Source organism: Salvia miltiorrhiza, chromosome 1, assembly GCF_028751815.1.
Source record: "Salvia miltiorrhiza cultivar Shanhuang (shh) chromosome 1, IMPLAD_Smil_shh, whole genome shotgun sequence".
Classification (NCBI taxonomy): domain Eukaryota; kingdom Viridiplantae; phylum Streptophyta; class Magnoliopsida; order Lamiales; family Lamiaceae; genus Salvia; species Salvia miltiorrhiza.
In genome coordinates, this window is record NC_080387.1 from 20,699,316 (window position 1) to 20,721,225 (window position 21,910).

The window sequence follows — 21,910 nt, forward strand, 5'->3', positions numbered from 1 at the left end:
TTCAGTGGCTCCGATCTGGCGTTTTTCCCGGCGATCTGTCGCCCTGGAAGCCGCAACCAGATCACGGACGTGCTGCCTGACTTCGGCGAGAGTAGCCGACGTTGCTGCTCATCCGGAGTGGGTGAGGAAAGGCAGAGCAGCTGCTAGCCGCTGCCACGCCGCCAACGCCAACAGCTCCGGCCGGTGATGGATTCGAGTTCGCCGGAAGTCCATCGTGACAAGGGGGCCTCAATCTTCCCCTGGTCTCTTCTAATTTTGACAGGTCTCGATCTAAGTCCCCTGCCAATGTTCCGTCTCAGCACCCGCCTCTCGTAAAGCCGGGTTATTCTTCCGACGCAGTGGATGTTGGGCAGCGCTCGTCGGGTTTTTCACCGGCGCAGAGTTTGATCGGTGATCCTAACCAGGACATCCCTGGTTTGACATATTTGTTATTATTATGTCTTAATTAAATTTAATATTAGATTCATAATTGACAGTCTATATAGTACGGAGTAATAAAAGAGGAGTTTTTCCCTTCCATGTGTTCCCTCTCTTTTTTTTTCTCTCTTCTTCCACCAATTTTTCACTTTTTTTTTCTTTTTATGTTATTATATTTTATTTATTTTCTAAAACATCATCAAATTTGATTCATGAAAAAATAATCATATGGATCTTAAATTCAATATAGTATAAAAATCATCAAAAACGAATTTAAAATGAATAAGTTATGAAAAGTATAAAATATTTTATTTTCTATCTCTTCATTTAAAAATTAAAACTTTTTATTGATGTTTGTGTATGAAAATATTTATTATGATGTGTAATAATATATAATATTATGCATAATGCAAATTTTCATTATCGAATAATTTTTAAATTTATTTAATAATTATAATTATCATTGCACTGTGTATAAATTGAAAATTTATATTTTTAAATTCATGATTTTATTGAGTAATTGATCTAAATTATTATATTTTTGAAACATATGTTGTATTTGTTTATATTTTAGTTTTTTTATTATTTATATTTATTTATTTATTTAAATTTATCGTTTGATTTCGATGTTCGTCGTGCATCGCACGAATGGACGTATACTAGTTATGTTTTAAAGAGGGAGTTTACGTGTTAGGCCATCTCCAACCATTTACACCAAACTCAAACCCATTTTACAGTATATGTCACATCCAACAGTAATTCTTCTCCAACCATTTACACCAAACTCAAACCCAAAATAATATTCTTTAAATATTTTCTTTCCGCTTACTTTTTATACTTCTTCAATCATACCTATGCATTTCTTTTAAATTATACATTTGCCCCAATTTTTTAATTAACAATTTCATATTAAAATAAATATTATACAGAAATTAATTTTTTTTTATTATTATTATTATTATTATTATTATTATTATTATTATTATTATTATTATTATTATAACTTCCATTCCTTTCTTATAAACCTACGAAATTAACAAAAAAAAAATTAACTTTCATTCTAATCATTTAAACCTACTAAATTAACAAAACAATATCTAGCAAGAAGAGAGGTTAGTTTGCAATTCTTAAAATTCTATAAAATGTTTTGGTGTAGTGAATAGTGTTACACCAAATTTGGTGTAATACTATTCAAATGGTGGCCCCAAACCCAAATGGGTTTGAATTTAGTGTACCATTGGAGAGGTTTTGGTACACCAAAATGGGATTTGGTGTACCATTGGAGATGGTCTTTAGTGTTCTACTCCAGCCACCTATTCCTAATTCAGCCACGTCTCTCATCAAGTGATTCACCATGTAATTCCTTCTCCAACATAAACCATTTCATTTGTGAAAATTTGCTCAGCAAAATATCTCGTCATTCAGCTCACAGTTTCCTCTGCAGAACATCAACCTAATTTCCTCTACAGATGTCCTCTACAAAATATAAATCGGTAATTTCATTGTTTCAATAAACTTTTATTTCATCACACAAGCTTACCTCATTCATAGCTTATGCAGAAACCCAACAATATGCCTCTCACAGATCATTTTTATTCTCAAATCAAACACCAAACTTCTGTTAAAGAAAACACACACGCCCATACATAATCTGATGCCCTCAACAATTTCATTTGTTTAAACTCATCGAAATTGAAAACAAATTAGAAGCAAGAAGAAGTAGAATAAGACTATGTTACAGAAAAGAAAACATTTTTTATTGATTGGGAATTGAGGGGCTGAACCAGGGGGTAAGCTAGGAGAAGAAAATAAGGAGTTGCAGCGGCTATATGATGGTGGTCGGCGAAGCCGCTGCTGTCACGGCAGCGCTACCGCTGACGCTGTCCGGCCTTGGAAACAGGGGAGAGAGGAGATGAGGGGCGACGCCGGGCTGGAGCAGGAGGCGGCAGGCATGACGGCAGCAATCGTCGTGGCTCCCCGCCGGAGCGTGGTAGGCGGTGTGTGTAGGCGAGAGGAGGAAGAGAGAGGGAGAAGGGTTTGGACATGTGTTGGTGACTTGGTGTGCGTGTTCTGTGAAGGAGAGATAGGGAGGGCCGAGAGGTGAGAGGTTAGAGGCGAGAGATGAGACGACGACGGCGGATTCGCCGGAGGTGGCGGCGGCAGCGTCGGATTCAAAGAGAGGGGGCGAGGGGTTGAGAGAGAAAGGGGGGAGAAGAAGAAGAAGAAGGAATGAGGGTGCTGTGCGTGTTTCAAGAGAGAGGAAGAGGGAAGGTATTGGGCTTTAAGTTTGGGTTTCAACTTTAATTCTATGGCTGGGCTGAAGTTTGCTTTTAATATAACTAGATCTTTGGGCTTCAGTTTTTAATTAAATTTTGGATCTGAGATAAGATTTTAATTTGAGCTTAGTTTTTAAATCTAATAAAGCTAAATATTTAAAAGAAAATATCTTTATTTATTTTGGACTAATTATTTTAATGATTTTATAAAAGAAATTCTCAAGTTTTAAATTATTTCTAAGCACATTTAGGCCCTTACGTTTTATTATTTAAATTTATCTGACTAAATGCGGCGCGACTAGGATATGAATTTTAATTGAATTACTCAAGTTAGCATTCAAGTTGAAGTTGACGTTCAAGTTAAATTTTCAGGTGTGGGATTTCTTTAAATACATGCCGTGGTTATTTATTGTCCATTTTAATAATGTGTTTACCATATTTGTTATGACGTATATTTTGAGGATATCGCTAGGGGCCCATAAATAGGGTCCAGGACTTCACCGTCCTTGGATTGCCACAATGCGATTTGAGGTTTATTTTGAGGATGTCGTCAGGGGCCCGTAAATAGGGTCCAGGACTTCACAGTCCTTGGGTTGCCACAGTGCGAATATTGAGGATATATATGAAGTGACCGTATGTGTTACTGTGTTATTATCTTGGACAATTATTGCATGATATCCCACACTGAGTATACTTTGTATGCTCATCTCATTATTAACATTTCAGGTTATTGTAGCTGGAGACGCGTGGAAAGTCGAATGGCCGCCTCAAGTCATTTTGAAAATAGTTGATTCAAGTATTTAAAGTTTTAATTATAGTTAAATATTTTCATGACATCTATATGTCATGCTTTGGGACAGGATGTTGATTGTCGATTTTAAATCAAAGGTAGTATTTGAATATATTATTAAAATGTTGATTTCTTTTAAATCGTTTTAAAAGTTTATTTCATTTAAGGATTTATTTTTCCTTAAATTGTTTTCCCCATAATATTTATTTTTAAAAGTTGATTTTAAAATTTTTAAAGACTTCCGCATTAAATATTTATTTAAAAGTTTTATTTAACTCCTTAATTGGATTATGGTGTTACACCTTGCTTCTCTGACTGGCAGGCCATGGGCTTTATCCATCGCTTCAAGGGTTTACGTATAAATTGAGTTCATGAAGATTAGAGGCAGCTTCTGCGTTTATTGTCACTCTGATTAATTGTGAGAGTATTTTCGTGCAGATTGGAGAGCATACAGTTTGTGTTGAGCGTGCTCTAGTTCGTTGCTTATTCTTTTGTAAGCGTGGGTCGTGGGTTACTTTGTTCTTTTGAGTTCTCGATTGCTCTAGCCTGTTGGAGTAATATTGTTGGTTGGTGTTGAGCGTGGATTGAGTAGCAATCACGCCATAGGGAGTAAGTTGCTATCTTGCTTTCGTTTTGTTCACGTAGGTCACGGTTTGGGAAGATATAAAGGCTAGGGAGATTGGTTCTTCGCGTGTAAGTCCTTTGTATATCTTATCATCACTAGTGAACGGTTTATACTGGGCGTGGCCCCCCAAACGTAGGTGTGTTATCACCGAACTGGGTAACCATTGTTGGTGTTCTTATGTTCTTTATTTTCTGCACGATTTTAATTAAGTGTCTCTGCTTGATCTGACTTTGTGTGTGTACGAGACATATGAACATTGGATATGTACTTTTTCAATTGGTAGCAGAGCAGGGACACCTAATCTATCGGTGTTGATCCCTGGTGTATCTATCCTGTTTTTTCCACTGCTGTGCTCGTGTGCTTATGGCGTTGCAAAGAGAAGGTGGATCCGTTGCGAAACCACCTTGACACGCACCCGTCGTGCGTTACGATCAAAATACCTGTGTATGCCCCAGACGGACAGTACACGCTCTTACTTCTCGCAACTAGAAATAAGTCTTAGTAGTAAGTATATGGTCGAATCCCACAGGGAGTGAGGAACCACTTTATTCTCTAGCGACAAACTGAGGTGCCACAAGTATCAATCTGTATACTCTGCACAAGAAACTAAACAAAGATCAATAATAACAAATGGGTAAGGTTTACGGTTAGGTCATAACTGTTGTCAATATTTATTTCGGTCATAGGCATACTGATGATCCGTCCATGATCCACATAAACTCAAGGCGTGACCCAAAGACATTGGGGCGTTTCAAGAGGCGTGACCCATAGCAGTAAACATAAACGCAATATGATGTAAACACAACATATAACAAAAGGGAAATACTTGAATTAATAAAAGAGTACCAAAGGCCACGTGCCTTGATCTTGTTTCTTGCGTGAATCGAAATGAAAGCAATAAAGTACTGAAATATAAATTGTTTAGATGCCACAAATCGGCAGGAATTAAAAGTACTAAACTCTGTAAAAGCAAAAATTTTAGCGGGCCAAGCTCTAAAAGTTGCAACTGCTACTCCTTATATACTGCCGTCTGGTGGAGGGCTAACCCTAGTTGCGCCTATCTTCAAATCTTCAGCATGATCTTCTTTCCTTTTTTGGTTCCATTGTGAATGATTTGATTGAAGATTCGACTGATTATTTCCTTCCGCAGTAGATTAGGTCAACTCCTCCGCCTTCTGGATCCTTCTACCTTCTTCTTCCTTCTCTCCACGATCATCCTTGTAATTCATTGCACAATCTGGCAACGGCTGGCTTCTTCTGCTGGTAGTGGTCAGACGGATTGCTTCTTTCGGTTTGATACATACCAGGTGGGTTGCTTCAGGTTCCCATACCCCAAGTTAAACTTGAGAGGTACTGCGCCTAGGCTCCATGCTGGTAAACATGACATTGCAATATGGGCTGGTAATGCCCATTCCGACCATATTTTCTTCATTTCCGCTCTACTGGGCTGCTTTCCCATTACGACTTGGTTTCCTCCCAAAAAGACCTGAACTGACACAAACAAAAGAGAAAAAATAGGGCCAAATGGCCCAAAAGTCGAAGACGCATCACACCTCTACTTGATGGAAGCAACTATATCTACTGGAAGATGCGAATGATGTCCTTCATTCGGGCTGTTGATGAGAAGGCCTGGACCTCGATTGAAGAAGGATGGACTGCCCCATGTGATGAGGAAGGAAAACCCAAGCCCAAGAACAAGTGGACAACGATTGAATTGGCTGCTTCCAACGCTAATAAAAAAAAAACTAAATTCAATCCAGAATGCAGTTACCATAGAGGTGTTTGCTCTTATATCCATGTATGTTAATGCAAAAGAGGCGTGGGATGTACTGATGAGTATGTATGAAGGCAATTCTAAAGTTAAAAAACAGCGTCTTCAGCAATTAGCCACCAGATTTGAAGAACTAAAGATGGACGAGAATGAGACTATTAGCATTTTTCATGGAAAACTTCTTGCCCTTGCTAATGAAAGTTTTTCTCTTGGAGAGAGAATTCCAGAAGAGAAGCTTGTCCGAAAAGTGATGCGTGTTCTACCTGAAAGATTTGACTACAAACTCAATGCCATAGATGAAGCAAGAGATGTCAGTGATATGAAGCTTGAAGAACTCATTGGATCGTTGAGGACGTTTGAGATGAATCTGATATCTGAGAAAATTGGGAAAGGGAAGATAGGTACGACACTTGAGCAAACCGTTAGTGGTTCTGGGGATAGGTGCGACACTTGTGTTGGAGAATCGGCCATGGTGATATAATGGCGGTTAGTGGTTCTGGGGATAGGTGCGACACTTGAGCAAACCGTTAACATTTGTCGCATCTCTTGACGTAACTGGCTGAGTCAGCCTTTATGGTAGGCCAATAATATCCGTTGGTTATAGCTCGGTGGACTAAGCTTCTCCCACCTGAGTGGTTTCCACACTCTTCTTCATGCAACTCGGACAAGACGTACCTTGCCTCTGCAGGGTTAATGCATTTTAAGTATGGATCAGTAAAAAAACATTTGTATAACTTACCTCAAATAATGGAGAATCAGGCAGCCTGAGCCCTAAGTCGGCGAGCTTCATTCCTATCGTCTGGTAGCTTGTCGTGCTCCAAGTACTCCACTATAGGGGTTATCCATGTTTGTTCGGGTGATACCTCCGCCACCTGGTCCTCCTTATCCTTCTGAATAGAAGACCATTTGAGGCAGATGATCGGGATTATCATGGGCTCTGTGGCTTGGATAGACGACCCAAGATTGGCGAGGGCATCTGAGTGGCCGTTGTCTCCTATTGGGACTTGGGTTATAGTGAACTCCTCGAAGCTAGACTGAAGTTCTTTGATTTTGCCTAGGTAGGCAATCATCTTGTCATCCTTGGCTTGGTAAGCGCCTTATATTTGGTTGACCACTAGCTGAGAGTCACTGAACACGCTGATTCGCTTGACTCCAATTTTCTTTGCCAATCTGAGTTCGATTAGCATGACTTCGTACTCTACTTCATTGTTGGTGGCTTTGAACTCACAGCGGATCGACTGCTCTACCACGTCGCCTAGTGGTGAAATGAGGACAAGACCTAGTCTACTTCCTCGTATACTACTGGACCCATCTACATATAGTCTCCAAGCTCCGACTTGGTCGGGTTGCCTGGTCATGCAACCGAGTTCCTTGTCGGCCTGCATGGTAAGGTTAAGAGTAAAATCAACTAAGAAATCTACGAATACCTGAGACTTAAGAGCCGTGCGTGATTTGAATGTTATGTCATGCTTGCTTAACTCCACAGCCTACTTGGTCAGTCGGCCTGAGAGTTCTGGTTTGTGGAGAATGGCCTTGACTGGATAGGTGGTTATAACTTGGATCGGATGGCACTGAAAATAAGGGCGTAGCTTTCTCGCGGCGTGTACCAACGCGAGAGCTAGTTTCTCTAATTGGCTATACCGTGTTTCTGCATCCAAAAGAGACTTGCTCACATAGTAAATTGAGATTGATTTCCGTCGTCCTCCCTAACCAACACCGCACTCACGGCTGTATCGGACACAGCCAAGTAGACCAGCAAGGCTTCATGATCCTTTGGTTTGGCTAGAAGAGGTGGGCTAGTTAGATACCGCTTGAGTTCCTGTAAGGAGGATTCGCACTCCTCTGTCCACTCGAACGATTCGAATTTTCGTAAGGTGTTGAAGAATGGGTTGCACCTTTCGGATGACTTTGATATAAAATGACTAAGTGTGGTTGTCCTCCCAGTCAACTTTTGGACATCCTTCACACACGTCGGTGAAGAGATCCTCTGGATCGAATCAATTTGAGTAGGGTTGCCCTCTATGCCTCTCTGTGTCACCATGTAGCCTAGGAATTTTCCTGTAGTTACACCAAATGAACACTTAGTAGGGTTTAATTTCATATTGTACTCCCTTATGATGTTGAATGTTTGTTTGAGATGATCAATATGATCATTCGCCTAGATGGACTTGACGAGCATGTCATCGATGTAGACCTACATCGTATGCCCAATTAAACTCCCGAACATCTTGTTGACTAGGCGTTGGTATGTTGCCCCTGCATTTTTTAACCCGAATGGCATGAAGATGTAGCAATAAAGTCCAAGGCTTGCCAGGAATATTGTCTTATCCTCTTCATCAGGGTGCACTCGGATTTGGTGGTATCCCGAGTATGCATCTATGAAGCTTAGTAGCTCATGTCCTACTGTCACATCTACCAACATGTCGATGTGCGGTAGCGGGAATGAGTCGTTCGGGCATGCCTTGTTGAGGTCCGTGAAGTCGATGCACACCCGCCATTTACCATTCTTCGTCTTCACTACTACCACATTAGCAAGCCATTCAGGGTAATGGGCCTCCCGGATAAGTCTGTTGAGCAAGAGCTTTGTAACTTCTTCGTTGATGACCTGATTTCTTTCGGGAGCAAACTTTCTCTGTGTTTATTTTCTTGGTGGGTAACTCGGGTCTACCTGTAAGCTGTGAACAATAATATTCAGATCAATCCCTGTCATGTCCTCATGGGACCAAGCAAAACAATCATAAAATGATTTGGGATCGAGTTTTGCCCCTATCCGAACTTTGTGATCCGGATAGTCTATATTGATTTGGACTTTGTCTATCTCCACAGCTTCTTCTTCAAAAAAGCTGGCAGACCACTTTCGATTGTCGGGTTTGTCAGGTTGGTCTCGTCGATCATGCTGCACATGGTGCTCTAGTTGTGGTAACTGGTCCTGATAAACATGCATTTTTACCTCTTGGTGTGTCATATTTGATGTTTAGTTATGAGGATTTTGTGTGTTTGATGATTTATTTGAGCTTATATTGGTTTATGGTCAAGAACTTATCACTTGCTTGTTGTTTGAACGAATTTTCAGAAATAATGAAGCAGAATTTGGAAGCATTGACTGAAATACAAGTTGTAGTTCGTCTCGAGAGGAGTTCGTGAGCGCAAACAGATTGTAAATTGGAGTTTGGACGAGAGAGAACGAGCCAAAACAAAATTGATGCGCAAAGCTGTCAAGAGTTCTGTTTCGTCGTGCGGGCCAGCCATGCGGCCGCACGAGTCGCTGTATTTCCTCCCAAAAATTCTATTTTTTAGTGATTTTGGATTTTTTTAGAGCTACAAGACCTAGGGCATATAAATACTTCCCAAGAACTTATTCTCTGAACCTTTTATCAGCCTTTCATCATATTTTACTTTTCCTGAGAGCTGTGAGAGACGGATAACGGAGCAAGAGCAAGACTGAAGATTCTCGATTTTACTACGGTTTTTCTTGTTGAATGTTTATTTGTTTTATTGAGATTTGTATTCTAGTTCATATGTCTATGTGTGGCTAGAATCCCTTTTTCCCAGGGTTTAGGGAGTAGACTTGATTTGAATTTCTGACTGTTTGATTCAATTAATAAGATTGTTATTCCTTTTTATGCTCTTGTTATAATTGTTTGTTTTATTGCTTGATCACCAATTTAGCATAATCATAGGTTTTAATTTGAGATCGGGAGATGATGATTATTACCTGAACTAAGAACATAGAACACATTTATTTTAATTCTAAAGGGAATTGATAATTGTGAGAGCATTAATCCTAGGAACTTTTAGGAGTTACATGTTAGAAGTGTGATCCAGGGATGGTAGCCTTGCATGTAATCAACGGTTTGTATGCCACGGGAGTGGGTATGAACTAGTTTAGAGATTGCCTTAGGAATCATCTTATTAATTGAATTGAACATGTTAGTTAGGAGAATCCGTTGAAACCTTTACCTTGGGAAATCTTCTCTTATCCGTTACTCCGCGTTTTCATAGTTTGATTTATTTTCTTTTCAGTGTTTATTTATTTAATTTATTTTCAAAAATCAAAACTCTAAATTTCGTTTGTCCAGATAGAGTAAAAGAATTTAGGATAGGAATTGGTTAATTCAGTCTCTGTGGAATACGACCTTATTTGCTACTGTACACAATTGCACCCGTACACTTGCGGCGTGTTAAATAAAATAGCGAACAGGTCTGTCTTGGGGTTGGATAAACCATCTTCCTGGAATTGCTACAAAGCATGTTTTATCTTCATGGTGGTTTGGTAGCAGGATCTGGAGTCCTTTTGTCCTCCCATAATCTCCTTGACGCCCTACTTGGTCAGAAACTTCAGCACTTGATGAAAGGTGGAAGGGACTGCCTCCATGTCGTGGATCTATGGGCGATCGATGATGACATTGAATGTGGAGGGGTCATCAATCACCAGGAATCTTGTTGACAAATTGACCACTTCAGCATAGACGGGAATGTCGATCTCTCCAACGATTGTCTTGCTCTCACCGCTGAAGCCTATGAGGACAGCAGTCTTCCTAGTTATGTTGGACTCGTCCAAACCCATCTCTATGAAAGAATTAATAAACATGATATTGGCAGAGCTGCCGTTATCGATAAACACCCGTTTTGTTAAACAATTGGCAATATAAATAGAAATAACTAAAGCATCATGATGAAGGTTAAGAAGCTTGTCAGATTTTGTGGTTTGAAAGCTGATTGTCTGGGTTAGCTGGTCTGCCCTAGCTTGACCAGTCACATTTTATCCCGTTCTGCTAGACCTGGCTTGCCTGGTATATCTCTTTGCAGCAGAGTGTGTAATCCCGCTGACTTCTGATCCGCCAGAAATGTCATTAACTATTCTCTCATGGTTTGGTGGGTTAGGTGGGGTGACTTCTCTGTGCTCATCTCGTCTATCCCTTCCTTGCTTTAAGGTGTGTTGGCCCTTGTCTGTTAGAAACTCGGCGAGGTGACCTTCTTTGAGTAAATGTGCCACTTCCAATCGTAGTGCAATGCAATCCTCTGTTTGGTGTCCATGGTCGGCATAGAACTCGCACCATTTGGATCTATCTATCCGGTCGGCTGGTGCCCTCATCTTTTCCGGCCATTTGACTTTGTTGCCTAGATTCTTGATAGCTAAGACCGCCTCGGCTAGCGAGATAGATAAGTTGTACTCTAGTATCTTGGCCTTTTCACGTGGTCGCGTCTTGTAAGGTTGGTCATATTGTCTCCTTCTGTATTCTTGTCATGGAGGTGGGTAAGGCTCAGACCGCCTGTCACTCGTCTTCCTATCCACCCTAGAGTCTCTTCTAGTGTTTCTGCTTGGTGAAGATCGGTGGTGGCTGTATTAATCTTCCTCCCACTTGATTTGTGCCCTTGCCTTGGCAAGAACGTCCTCCATTGTTCTACAAGGGTATTTGGTAAGATCTTTGTAGAGATCTAAGTCGGGCAGGAGACCCTTTCGGAAGGCGGTGACCGTTGTTTGGGTGTTGCAGTTGGTGATGGACACCTTCTTTTTGTTGAATCGACTAATATAGTCTCGAAGAGACTCACCACGCTGTTGCACCACGACGTAAAGATCCTCCGATATCTTTTCAAGTTTCCTGCTACTAGGATGTTGCTGCACAAATAAATTTGTTAGTTGAGCAAAACTTGAAATAGAATAATTTGGAAGGTTAGTGTACTACTGGAGGGCCGGTCCTGTCAGACTAGAACCGAACCTCTTACACATGCAGGCCTACCTCAATTCACAAGAAATTGCGGCGGTAAACATCCTTTGCTTGTACTGAGCGATGTGGTCGGTCGGATCCGTCATGCCGTCGAACATTCGCATGCTCGAAAAGCTAAACTTGATGGGCATTTTCACTAGGGAAATTTCATCCACGAATGGTGAGTCGGCGTAGAAGTTCTATGAACTTTTGTGGATGGGTGCCGGGACACTAGGAATTCACTGGATCAAGGCCTCTATTTCCGCCAACTTTCTCGCCAAGTCTTCATCTCTGATTGCATACGGGCAGTTGTGGCTGGTTGGGCGAATTCATTGGTAAACAACTGGTCCTGGGTGAACTCCCTTGGACGGTGTCCGTCAGCCTGTTGGTTAACTTGGGTTGGCGTGACCGTCTGATTGGGCCCCAGTATGGTAGCTTGCGTGCCTCCAATAGCGGCATTGCTCATTGCTATGCCCGGGGTGGTGAAGATTGTTCGAGCATGTTGTCCTCCGGTTATAGTTATTCTATCCTGTCGGAGTGTTCCTGCGGCTCTGGTGTCCGGGTTGAGTTGACCAAGTTCCCGTGCTTGCTCCAGCGCGGATGTTGTCATGATAATACATGCATTCAAAGTCGCACGACCAGGGTCAGTCTGATTACCAATCACATTGCGATTTCTTACCAAAGATGACGGATCCGTCACGAGATGGTTGGATCCGTCTTTGCGAGTGATCAGTGTTTCTCCTAGAGGCTGCATGGAAGACACTTGGGCTCGGAAGCCGGGAGCACTACTAGAAAAACGCTCATAGATAACGGATTTTATCCGTTATCTATGAGCAAAAAAAGCGTTGTGTATAGTGGTGTTATCTATTATAGGTGTCATACACAACGGTTTAAAAACCGTTATCTATGAAGGGAAAAGATAACAGTACAACCACACATACATAACGGTTATAAAACCGTTATCTATGAAGGGAATAGATAACAGTACAACCACACATACATAACGGTTATAAAACCGTTATCTATATTGATTATACATAACGGTTTTCGACTGTTATGTATTATAATTTATCCGTTATCTATTCCATAATATATATTTTTTCATATTATAGTTAACAGTTTTTTATACTTTTTATAACGGTTTTAACCGTTATCTTTGATAGAATACATAACGGTTTTTCACCGTTATGTATTAAGATTTTTCCGTTATGTATTAATTTTTTTTTTATTTTTTTATCATAGTTAACAGTTTTTTGCACTTTTTATAACGGTTTTAACCGTTATCTTTGATAGAATACATAACGGTTTTTTGCACTCTTTATAACGGTTTTTTTGCACTTTTTATAACGATTTTTGCACTTTTTATAACGATTTTAACCGTTATCTTTGATTAGAATACATAACGCTTTTTTGCACTTTTTATAACAGTTTTTTGCACTTTTTATAATTGTAGTATATTTTTAAATTTTGCACTTTTTATAAAACGACAAAATGATAAAATCAACAATAACAATATTATATATCATTCAAAATATTCATACATTATTATACAAATGAACCAAATATCAAGTATACATCATCATTGCATATTCCTATTCAAAATTGAAAATACCAACTACCTTATAGCTAAAATAAAAATCTATCATACAATATTTCTAGCACCAAATCCTCAAGAACTAGTTAGTCAACCTGCTATGATTCTCTGGTTGTCTTTTGACCTCAAAATAATTGTAAAATGATACCCACAGCTTGACCAATTTCCGACATCAAGCATGAAAGTCCTCCTATCACTTTCTCATCTCCACTCTTAGGAGCTTTGCTGACTTTGTTGCCTGTGTTCATAAAATAAATGTCAAATGGAAGCATGTGAAATCAAAATAGGTTTAAAGTCACACAAGGATCATTGTATTTGTATACGAAATGAATGCAAATATCTCACCAGATTTGGTGGTGAATGTGCGACGGTATGTGTTGACATACTTCCTAACATCATCTTCCTTGTTAAGGTTGAAGAGCTTGCGGATCTTTGAAGCCCTCTTTGGACCTCTCATCCTTGGTTTCTCAGTATCAGTGAGACCAGGAAGATCAGACAAAAGAAGAAGCAAATTTAGGATCTATCTGTGAATTGGCATTTTGATTAACTACGAGAAGGAAAAGAAGAAGAGGAAAACAAAGCAAAGATAGGGAAAAAGAACAGACTGAAACAAGTAGAGTACTACTATAAACAAACCATCCGAACTGAGAAAAAGGCAAGCTAATTATGGCTCACAAAATACACAAAATTTCATTGTCTGATACTCCACAAGAACAACTAAAGCAGCGCAGCAACACAAAGTTTTGTGCCATATTATAGAATGAAAAACCTCTTTGGAGACAATGCAGAGCTTCCCATCAGCCACTCCATGCTCAACAAAAGTCCGAGCAGCATAACCAACTGAATTTCCACCACCTACTATAACATATCTACAACCACAAATACAAACAGACATAAAAGAGTGATTAACGCAAATTCACCTCCAAAAACAAATATATAACATTAGTTAGATGTAATAACCAAAAGGCGGCAGTAATTACTCCCGATTCTTGTTCACTGAAGCTAACTGGGGGCACCAGAATTGGGAAGTTATTTCTTGGCCAACCATGAAAAAGTACCTTTCAGTATCTTTGCAATGATCTGTATTACCACTACCAGGAACCAAAAGAAACACAAAGAACAATAACAAAAGGCCAAGCCTAATAAATTTGGTGGAGAGAGGGATGATAAGAAACCAGAGTAATAGAGCATCATGAAACCAAACAAGTATGCTTCAGAAAAATATATTAGATAGTTTACCTGTTTGATAGAGTTCTAGTATGCTAAATAAGAACTAACACCAATTCCAACCTCACCCTTCTCAATATATTAAATTGTTCCAAATTATTCAATAAAAGAGATTGATAAGCAGATTACCAAATACCAACCTCTCAGCATGCAAGCGATAAAGTTGCAAAGAAAATGAGTGGAAAGTGCTAATAGTGAGTATTAGCACTAAAAGCAATGGTATAAAATGTAGGAAGAGGATATAAAACTAAAACTAAAAGCAAGAGGACATAAAACTCACCTTGAAGCTTATCTCTTTATCAATCTCTCTATCACCGTGTACTTTCAAACCTAAAACAACATAAATGTAAAGATTAGGGCACTTAAGCTCCAAAAATTAAAATGAAGGAATGAAACCTTAGATAAGAAGATGAAACAGAATGAGGAATGAGCCATACCCTAAAAGTTTGAGAAATATCCTACCTTAACATAGAATCGTATCTAATCAAATTTGAACCAGAATAACCTTAAATTTCTTATAATTTGAGATGACCAAGCAACATCGACTTACAATCTTAATTAAGATCTTAATAAAACACGGAGTAAAACACGGTCAGTAATCATACAGAAGACTTGGAATTCTCAGTACCACATCCTATTAAACATAGAGCTACTTACAGATGTTGGAGGTGTTTCATCTTCTCTATCGAGTATGGAAAGCTCTGACTAAATTTGTTCTCAGCGAAGTTTCTGATATGCATTGAAGAGAACCAAAACAGTTATTATTGTAAAACTTTTGAAGCAAATGGTCTTAGTTCTTACACGAACAAGCCTATGTCGAGTATCTTACAGGTGCGTGAGGTTGGGAGGTAAACTGTAGGGGATTGATCCCTCAATGTCATTTGAACTAAGGTCCCTAAAAAATGATTTTCACACAATTAAAAAGAGGTCACAACAATGCACGATGATGAATGAAGAACACAGAAATTGACAGAATTTTCTTACAATTTCTTCAGACTCTTGAGATTTGAGAGCTCAAATCCAATGCTTCCAGTCAGCCCCAGCCCATGAAGTTTACTGAAAAAAAAAGAACACAAATAAGAAGTCAGAGTCACTATAATAGTCAATCTGTAAGAAGAATCTATATCATCATATCGATAATGAAGAACTACAGGTCGATAATTGATGATCCGATGCATTGAACTTCAGTCCAGGGTGGTTCTGCACAAGGGTCTCCACTCTCTTCTTTCCAATGCTCCAGCTGCATCGGCTTGTTAAATGACCTGTACAAATTTTGAAGAGCTTGAACTGCATAACACGAGCTCGTTTATCAGTTTCCTTTTTTTTTTTAAGAAGAAGCAAAACAAGCTAGAATATAGCTGTGAACCAGTGCTGCTCCTATTCTAAACCATCAACAACAGCAGCAGATTTGTTATTCCAACACTTCTTCTGCTTCGAACAACCTAATTAGCATGCACAGTTTCAGCCCTAACTTTGGGGAAACAAACAGATGAGATGAATTTAAGCAACTTCTTTTCAGAAAGCAGTGTTCAATATTCTCAATTCGGAATAACCAAGAACAAAAAGATGAGATGAACTGAAACAAGAAAAAAAAACTAGCGAAAATTCAAGCCATAAATCCCTAAAATTCGAGTCCAAAATGCCCTAAAATTTGCTACCTAATGCACTCTTCAATTTCATTTAGTTGTTACCTGAAGAATGAGGGCGACTGTTGTCGGAGTCAGAGGCTGGAGGCAGGTGCCAGGGGTAGTGGTGGTGCGATTGGAGCGGTGGTGGGCGCTGAGCCGACGATGGAGGTTGCTCTGCCCAAATTCAAAAATTACGCAAAGATAGAAATACATATAGAAAATGGAGAGAGAGAGAGAGAGAGTATACCGTGGTGGTGGAAGCGAGAGAGGGGTGATGGGGATGGGGGGCGACGCCAGGCTGGAGAAGGTGGCGGCTAGCGGCTGCTCGCCGGAGACAAAGGCGGCGCAGAGAGGAGGTAGAGAGAGGGAGAAGGGGCAAAACTCTTGTTCGACGCCCAATTATCAACCTCATCTGCTCTCGATTGCAAATTAGAGAATTAGGGCTTTCCCCCTTTCCTGCCTCGATTATGTGGAGTTGAGAAGAGAACCGGCCGTAGAACACCATCGGCTCGCCGATCCTCGGACCACCAGCAACGATGGGCGGGCTCTAGGTCGCGTAGCTCGCCGGTCTTCCTGAGATGGCGACGGCTGGGTTGTTTCGAACAGAGAAGAACTAGGGCTCAACCAATCGAATAGAGAAGAACTAGGGCGCGGGGCAGCAGCGAGGGTGGGCGGCGACGGGCCGGTGCAGGGCAGCGGCGCCGGCGGCGGAGTTGAGAGGGGAGAGAGGGAGTCGAGAGACAGGGAGGAGACAGGATTGGATTCAGCGCGGGATTGGAGAAAATTTTTGAAGAGATTGGGGGAAATTTTGAAGAGTAATAAGGATTTGTCTTTTTCTTTTTTTCACTTTTAATATTCAATTTTTGGTATTTAGATTTCTAATTTAGATTTTTAATAAAAAAATGTTATGAATTTTTTATTTTTCAAAGTCTATATCTAGGAATAAATTCAAATTTTAGGATAAATAATTTATTTGTTATTTTTTAATATAATATAAGATAATATAATATTATTTAAAAAAAATTAATAAAAAAAATTATACATAACAGTTTTTAGAGACGCTCATACATAACGGTTCAAAAACCGTTGTAAATGACTCTTATACATAACGGTTCAAAAACCGTTGTAAATTACTGTTATAAAAGATGGTCATAGATAACGGTGGCACAACGGTTTGTAATACCGTTATGTATGCAACTAATAGATAACGCAAAAACATAACGCATTTGTTCAAACCGTTATCTATGCATTTAGATAACAGTACATAGATAACGGATTTTCGCAAAACCGTTATCTATTCCTAAAAGTGCGCTCATACATAACGGTTTTTGAAAAAAACCGTTATCTATTCACTGTTATGTATGTAAACTTTTGTAGTAGTGGAGGTTCGATGATCTCGATAGGCTCCATAGCTTCAAGACGATCATACAAGTTGGCGTTCTCCTTTTCCAACTTCTTGCATTTCTCTCGCTCTTGATTCATCTGTTCAGTCAGGTTGGCGATCTGGGCGGCTAGGTCGGCCTGAGCAGTCAAGTGGGGTGTGTCGAGTTTCAGATCCGTCACGACCATTAGACATGATTGATGCTCATTGAGATCTACGGAAAGTGCGTTGATTCGCTTGATTGCTAGGGCCCCATGGTGGGAGCCAAATTGTTGGGAATGGATCCAACAATCACAAAATAGGACGTCAGGTACGTCTAGGTCGACGGGCACTAGCAACCTGAAACCACAAACACGTTAGAGCCCTCTTAGGAGCACCGGTGGGTTGTGGATGGAAGGGCCTCCGACGCTCAAGTCATTCAAACAATTCGAATGAATTGATAGAAACAACGCATGTAATCGTAAAGATAATTGAACGGTAGAGTAAAGGTGAGATAGTGAATCTCATCGGTCGGATTGGTTTGTTTGGCTGGTCTGTCTGACTAATCAGAGCAACCTCAATCCAGAACGTGAGAGCGTGGAGGCGGAGAGATTGAGCAAGTGCGTGAAGAAAATAGAGAACGTGAGTAAGTGGAGTTGCTGATAGTACGAATGAATAGATGGACTATTGACCTAGTTGATGTTTATTTATACTGTGGTAGTCTGAAGGTTAGGATTTTGTTGGCACGTCTCCTTAAACCCTAGTTGTTCCGATATTCGTGGGATTGACGTTCATCCTCTCTTCCTGCCTTCCTCCCCAAGTCGTTGCCCTTTTTAAGGTTTGAGTCGATGGGCCCTGATGACTTAATGCATGGGCTGAATTAATTGAGATTAATTCAGTTCTCGTAATGGGCTAGGTATTTGGGCCGCAGATGTTTATAAAAATAGGTTATACAAATTTTGCCCACTACAGTAACCGAATCAATTTTTTTTTTTGCAACCGAATTGGTTAGTGTTGATTGTAGCATGATGAATAGCTTTTATGTTGTTTATAATTATTATTTGAATTGATTCTAATCTATTTAAATTTGTGTAAAAATAAAAACAAGATTTAATAGTAGAAAAATGATCATTGCTCGGTTTGGCTCGACCGCCAGGTGGCCCGAATGAGGCTTGGACAAGTTTAAAAAATTGCAACTCGGTCGAATTCCAGGCCAAGCCGGCCTGACTCGCTCAGTCCCATAAGCTCGGCGGGTCGGCCCAACCCGCTCATTTTACCAGTTCTACTTTAGACTGGGATTTTGGATAATGGTGTTTATCGTTATTATATTTTTATTTTTACGATTAGAATTAATTTTTATATAAGCAAAGTGATTAATTTAATATTTGTCTAAAAAAATACTTGGTTCTTTTAAGGGTTATTGGCGCCTAAATACACCAACTTTGAGGATAGTTTGATTTTGCACATGAACTTTAAAAGGTGTAAAAAAAATACATGAACTTTAGTGTTGTATCAATTTTATCACAAATTTAAATATTAAATATTCAAACTCCATAAAAATCTTACGATTTACGAATTTAGAGATGTCTTATACGATATCTTTTAAATATGTCCTATACGATGTCATTTTTTAAAACGTCCGATTAATACGCGTCGATATTTCAACTTACCACGTCAGCTTTAATTTGAGCAAAGATTGTTGTGACATCATATAGGACATCTCTAAAAGATATCGTATACAACATCTCTAAATCTGTAAATCATAAGATTTTTATAGAGTTTGAATATTTAATATTTGAATTTGTGATAAAATTTCTAAAATATTAAAGTTCATTTTTATACATTTTAAAGTTAATGTGTAAAATCAAACTATTCTCAAAATTAGCGTATTTAGGCACTAATAACCCTTCTAACCCTTCTTTTAATGATAAAATTAAGTACTCGAAATTTAGAAAGCGGCAAGTATATATCTATTGATGACGAATCTATGTAACGCTAAAAAAAATTGACGAAGTTGCTTTTCCAAAGTCAAGGTAGTAGTTATGCAAATTGAAGGGTATTAAAGTAAATTAACAAATTCGAGCACAATATTCCACGCTTAGAATCTTGCGGAAACTTGACGCGGCTTTTGGCACGCATCCGTTGAATCAATTCTGCTGCTAACCCTAGTGGGAAGATTTGTCGTTATTGCAGGATAGCCCTTGTATTTTTATGTATTTCTAAAATTTTCTTTTTTCTCTTTTTCGTTTCTGTTTTGACAGGAAAATATGCCTTTAGAATTACAATCAGTAATTTGAATTCTGTCTCCTTTAATTCTTGACCTCACGAGAAGAATTCGTACTCTTGATGGAATTGTTTAGTTTCATACTGCAAAACGGAACTACTGCAAGATACATAAATTATTCGTGAAATCTAATACTCTCTCGTTCCAATCAGCATTTTTTTTTCTTTATTCACGTTTTCACTTTTTGACCTACCACCATCAACACACTAAAAATTAACTTTTTAAAACTCGTACTGAAAAAAAAAATGATCAAACTAATTTGAACAGAAGGAGTATCATAAGGTGGGCATACAAATTTATTTAAAATTAAAAGAGTCTTGAAATTAAAATCATACTTTTTCTGAAGAATAAAATATAAACATATACTCTCTTCGTATCGTTACAAATGTCTCACTTTTCATAATGAGATGTCACATTACAAATGTCTAATTTCTTTTTTTGACAATGTATTCTATTTCTATACCTAACATTTAAATAATTTTCATCAACACACTTTATCTACTTTCTACCAATTTCTTAATCTATGTGCCCAAAAATAATAAGATATTTATAATGGGACGGAATGGTATAATTTTCGTAGTAAATCTATATAATATAAAAATACAGTTTTAATACTACTTTTTTTGCTATTTTGTAAAAAAAAATTACTGCTAGTTTTTTTTTTCAACTGCATTATCGTTCCGCTCAATTTTTCTACCACAAATTTAGTTTTTTTTTCCTTTCCACTCTAAGAATTCCTAATTTTTCGCTGACTGTGTTTTAAGTGTTTAAGTCTTCTCTCTATGTGTTAACCTCCCAGCAGAAATCCCAAAATTATGCTCCTATATTTCTCCCTAAAGCTTCCCTATTTAATTTTAGGATCTCGATTTTATAAATGCATACACCAGATCTCCTATTTTCTACATAAAAACAATAATTATGTGTGGGCCCTACTAATTATAAGCTTAAAATAAATTTAGGGTGGGTGTAAATTTAAGATTGAATTTAGGTAGGTGTAAAATTTTTTGTGGGCCCCATCCAATTTAGGGGATCTGCTGGATGCATTTTTTATCTCATTTTCAATTGTTTTAGCCTAAATTTAGAGTTAGTGATGCATTTAGGTGATCTGCTGGGAGTGCTCTAACGTTCTAGATCTTCCACTAAAATCTCCAACCCTTGCTCTGTTTGCTTTTTGCTCTTTTCTTATTTATTTTTCCTTTTCTATTTTTTCTTTCTAAAAATTGAGTAATTTGACTAATGATAAAATACATATCAAACTAAAAATCATAACAAGAGCTTTTAATTTAATAGTGTTAAAAAGAGCTTTAATATATATATATATATATATTAAAAATGAATTTAAAATAAGAATTTATAGAAGTTAGAAGACTTCAAACATAAAAATCTCTCTTTTATTAATTTTGCTTGTCATCTCTCATCTTTTGGTTTTACTTAATTTTTGTTTATTTTCTACATATTCTTTTCTATTTTAGTTTGAATCAATTTGTTTTGTTTTCCCTTGCTCTATTCAATTTTATTTTCTTAACTTTATATCAAAAATATGAAATCAATATATATAATATAAAATCACAGTTCTAACTTATAACAGAAATTTATTTTCCGGCACATATCTTTCTCTTCTCTTCACTTTTTTCCTCATGCTCAATTCTTTTTATTGTTGCTACATTCAATATTAGGTTCTTATTTTAATACATATTATTAGGTATAAATATTGAATAATAATATGAAAAATTATCCATGTATTATTTATAGGCCTATGCAAATATTATGATTCATATCATGCATCTTTCTAATCAAGTAATGACTCAAAATTGGTGATATTCTTACTTATATAATAGATCTATAGCTAATGATTTATTTATCCATTGATGTATAATTAAATATTGAGAAAATAATTTAAACATATAGTTTAATGTTACAATATTTTAAATAGTTATTGGTTTAATATATTATTACAAATAAAATAATATTTACAAAATATTATTAAATTATTTTTTTATTAATTAATCAATTAAAATAATACTAATATTATTGCTTAAATTATAAGCAATTACATATCCTTCTCGAAGTGGAACAAAATAAGAATCCAAATAAACATAAAGAAAAAAAAGGAAAATAGTAAAAAGTAGAAGGGTATGAGAGCAAATTCCTTGATCCTCAATTTTCGGCCGGTGCGTAAGGAAATGGCAAAGAAAGAGCTCAGCAAAACCCATTATATAAACGGCCATTC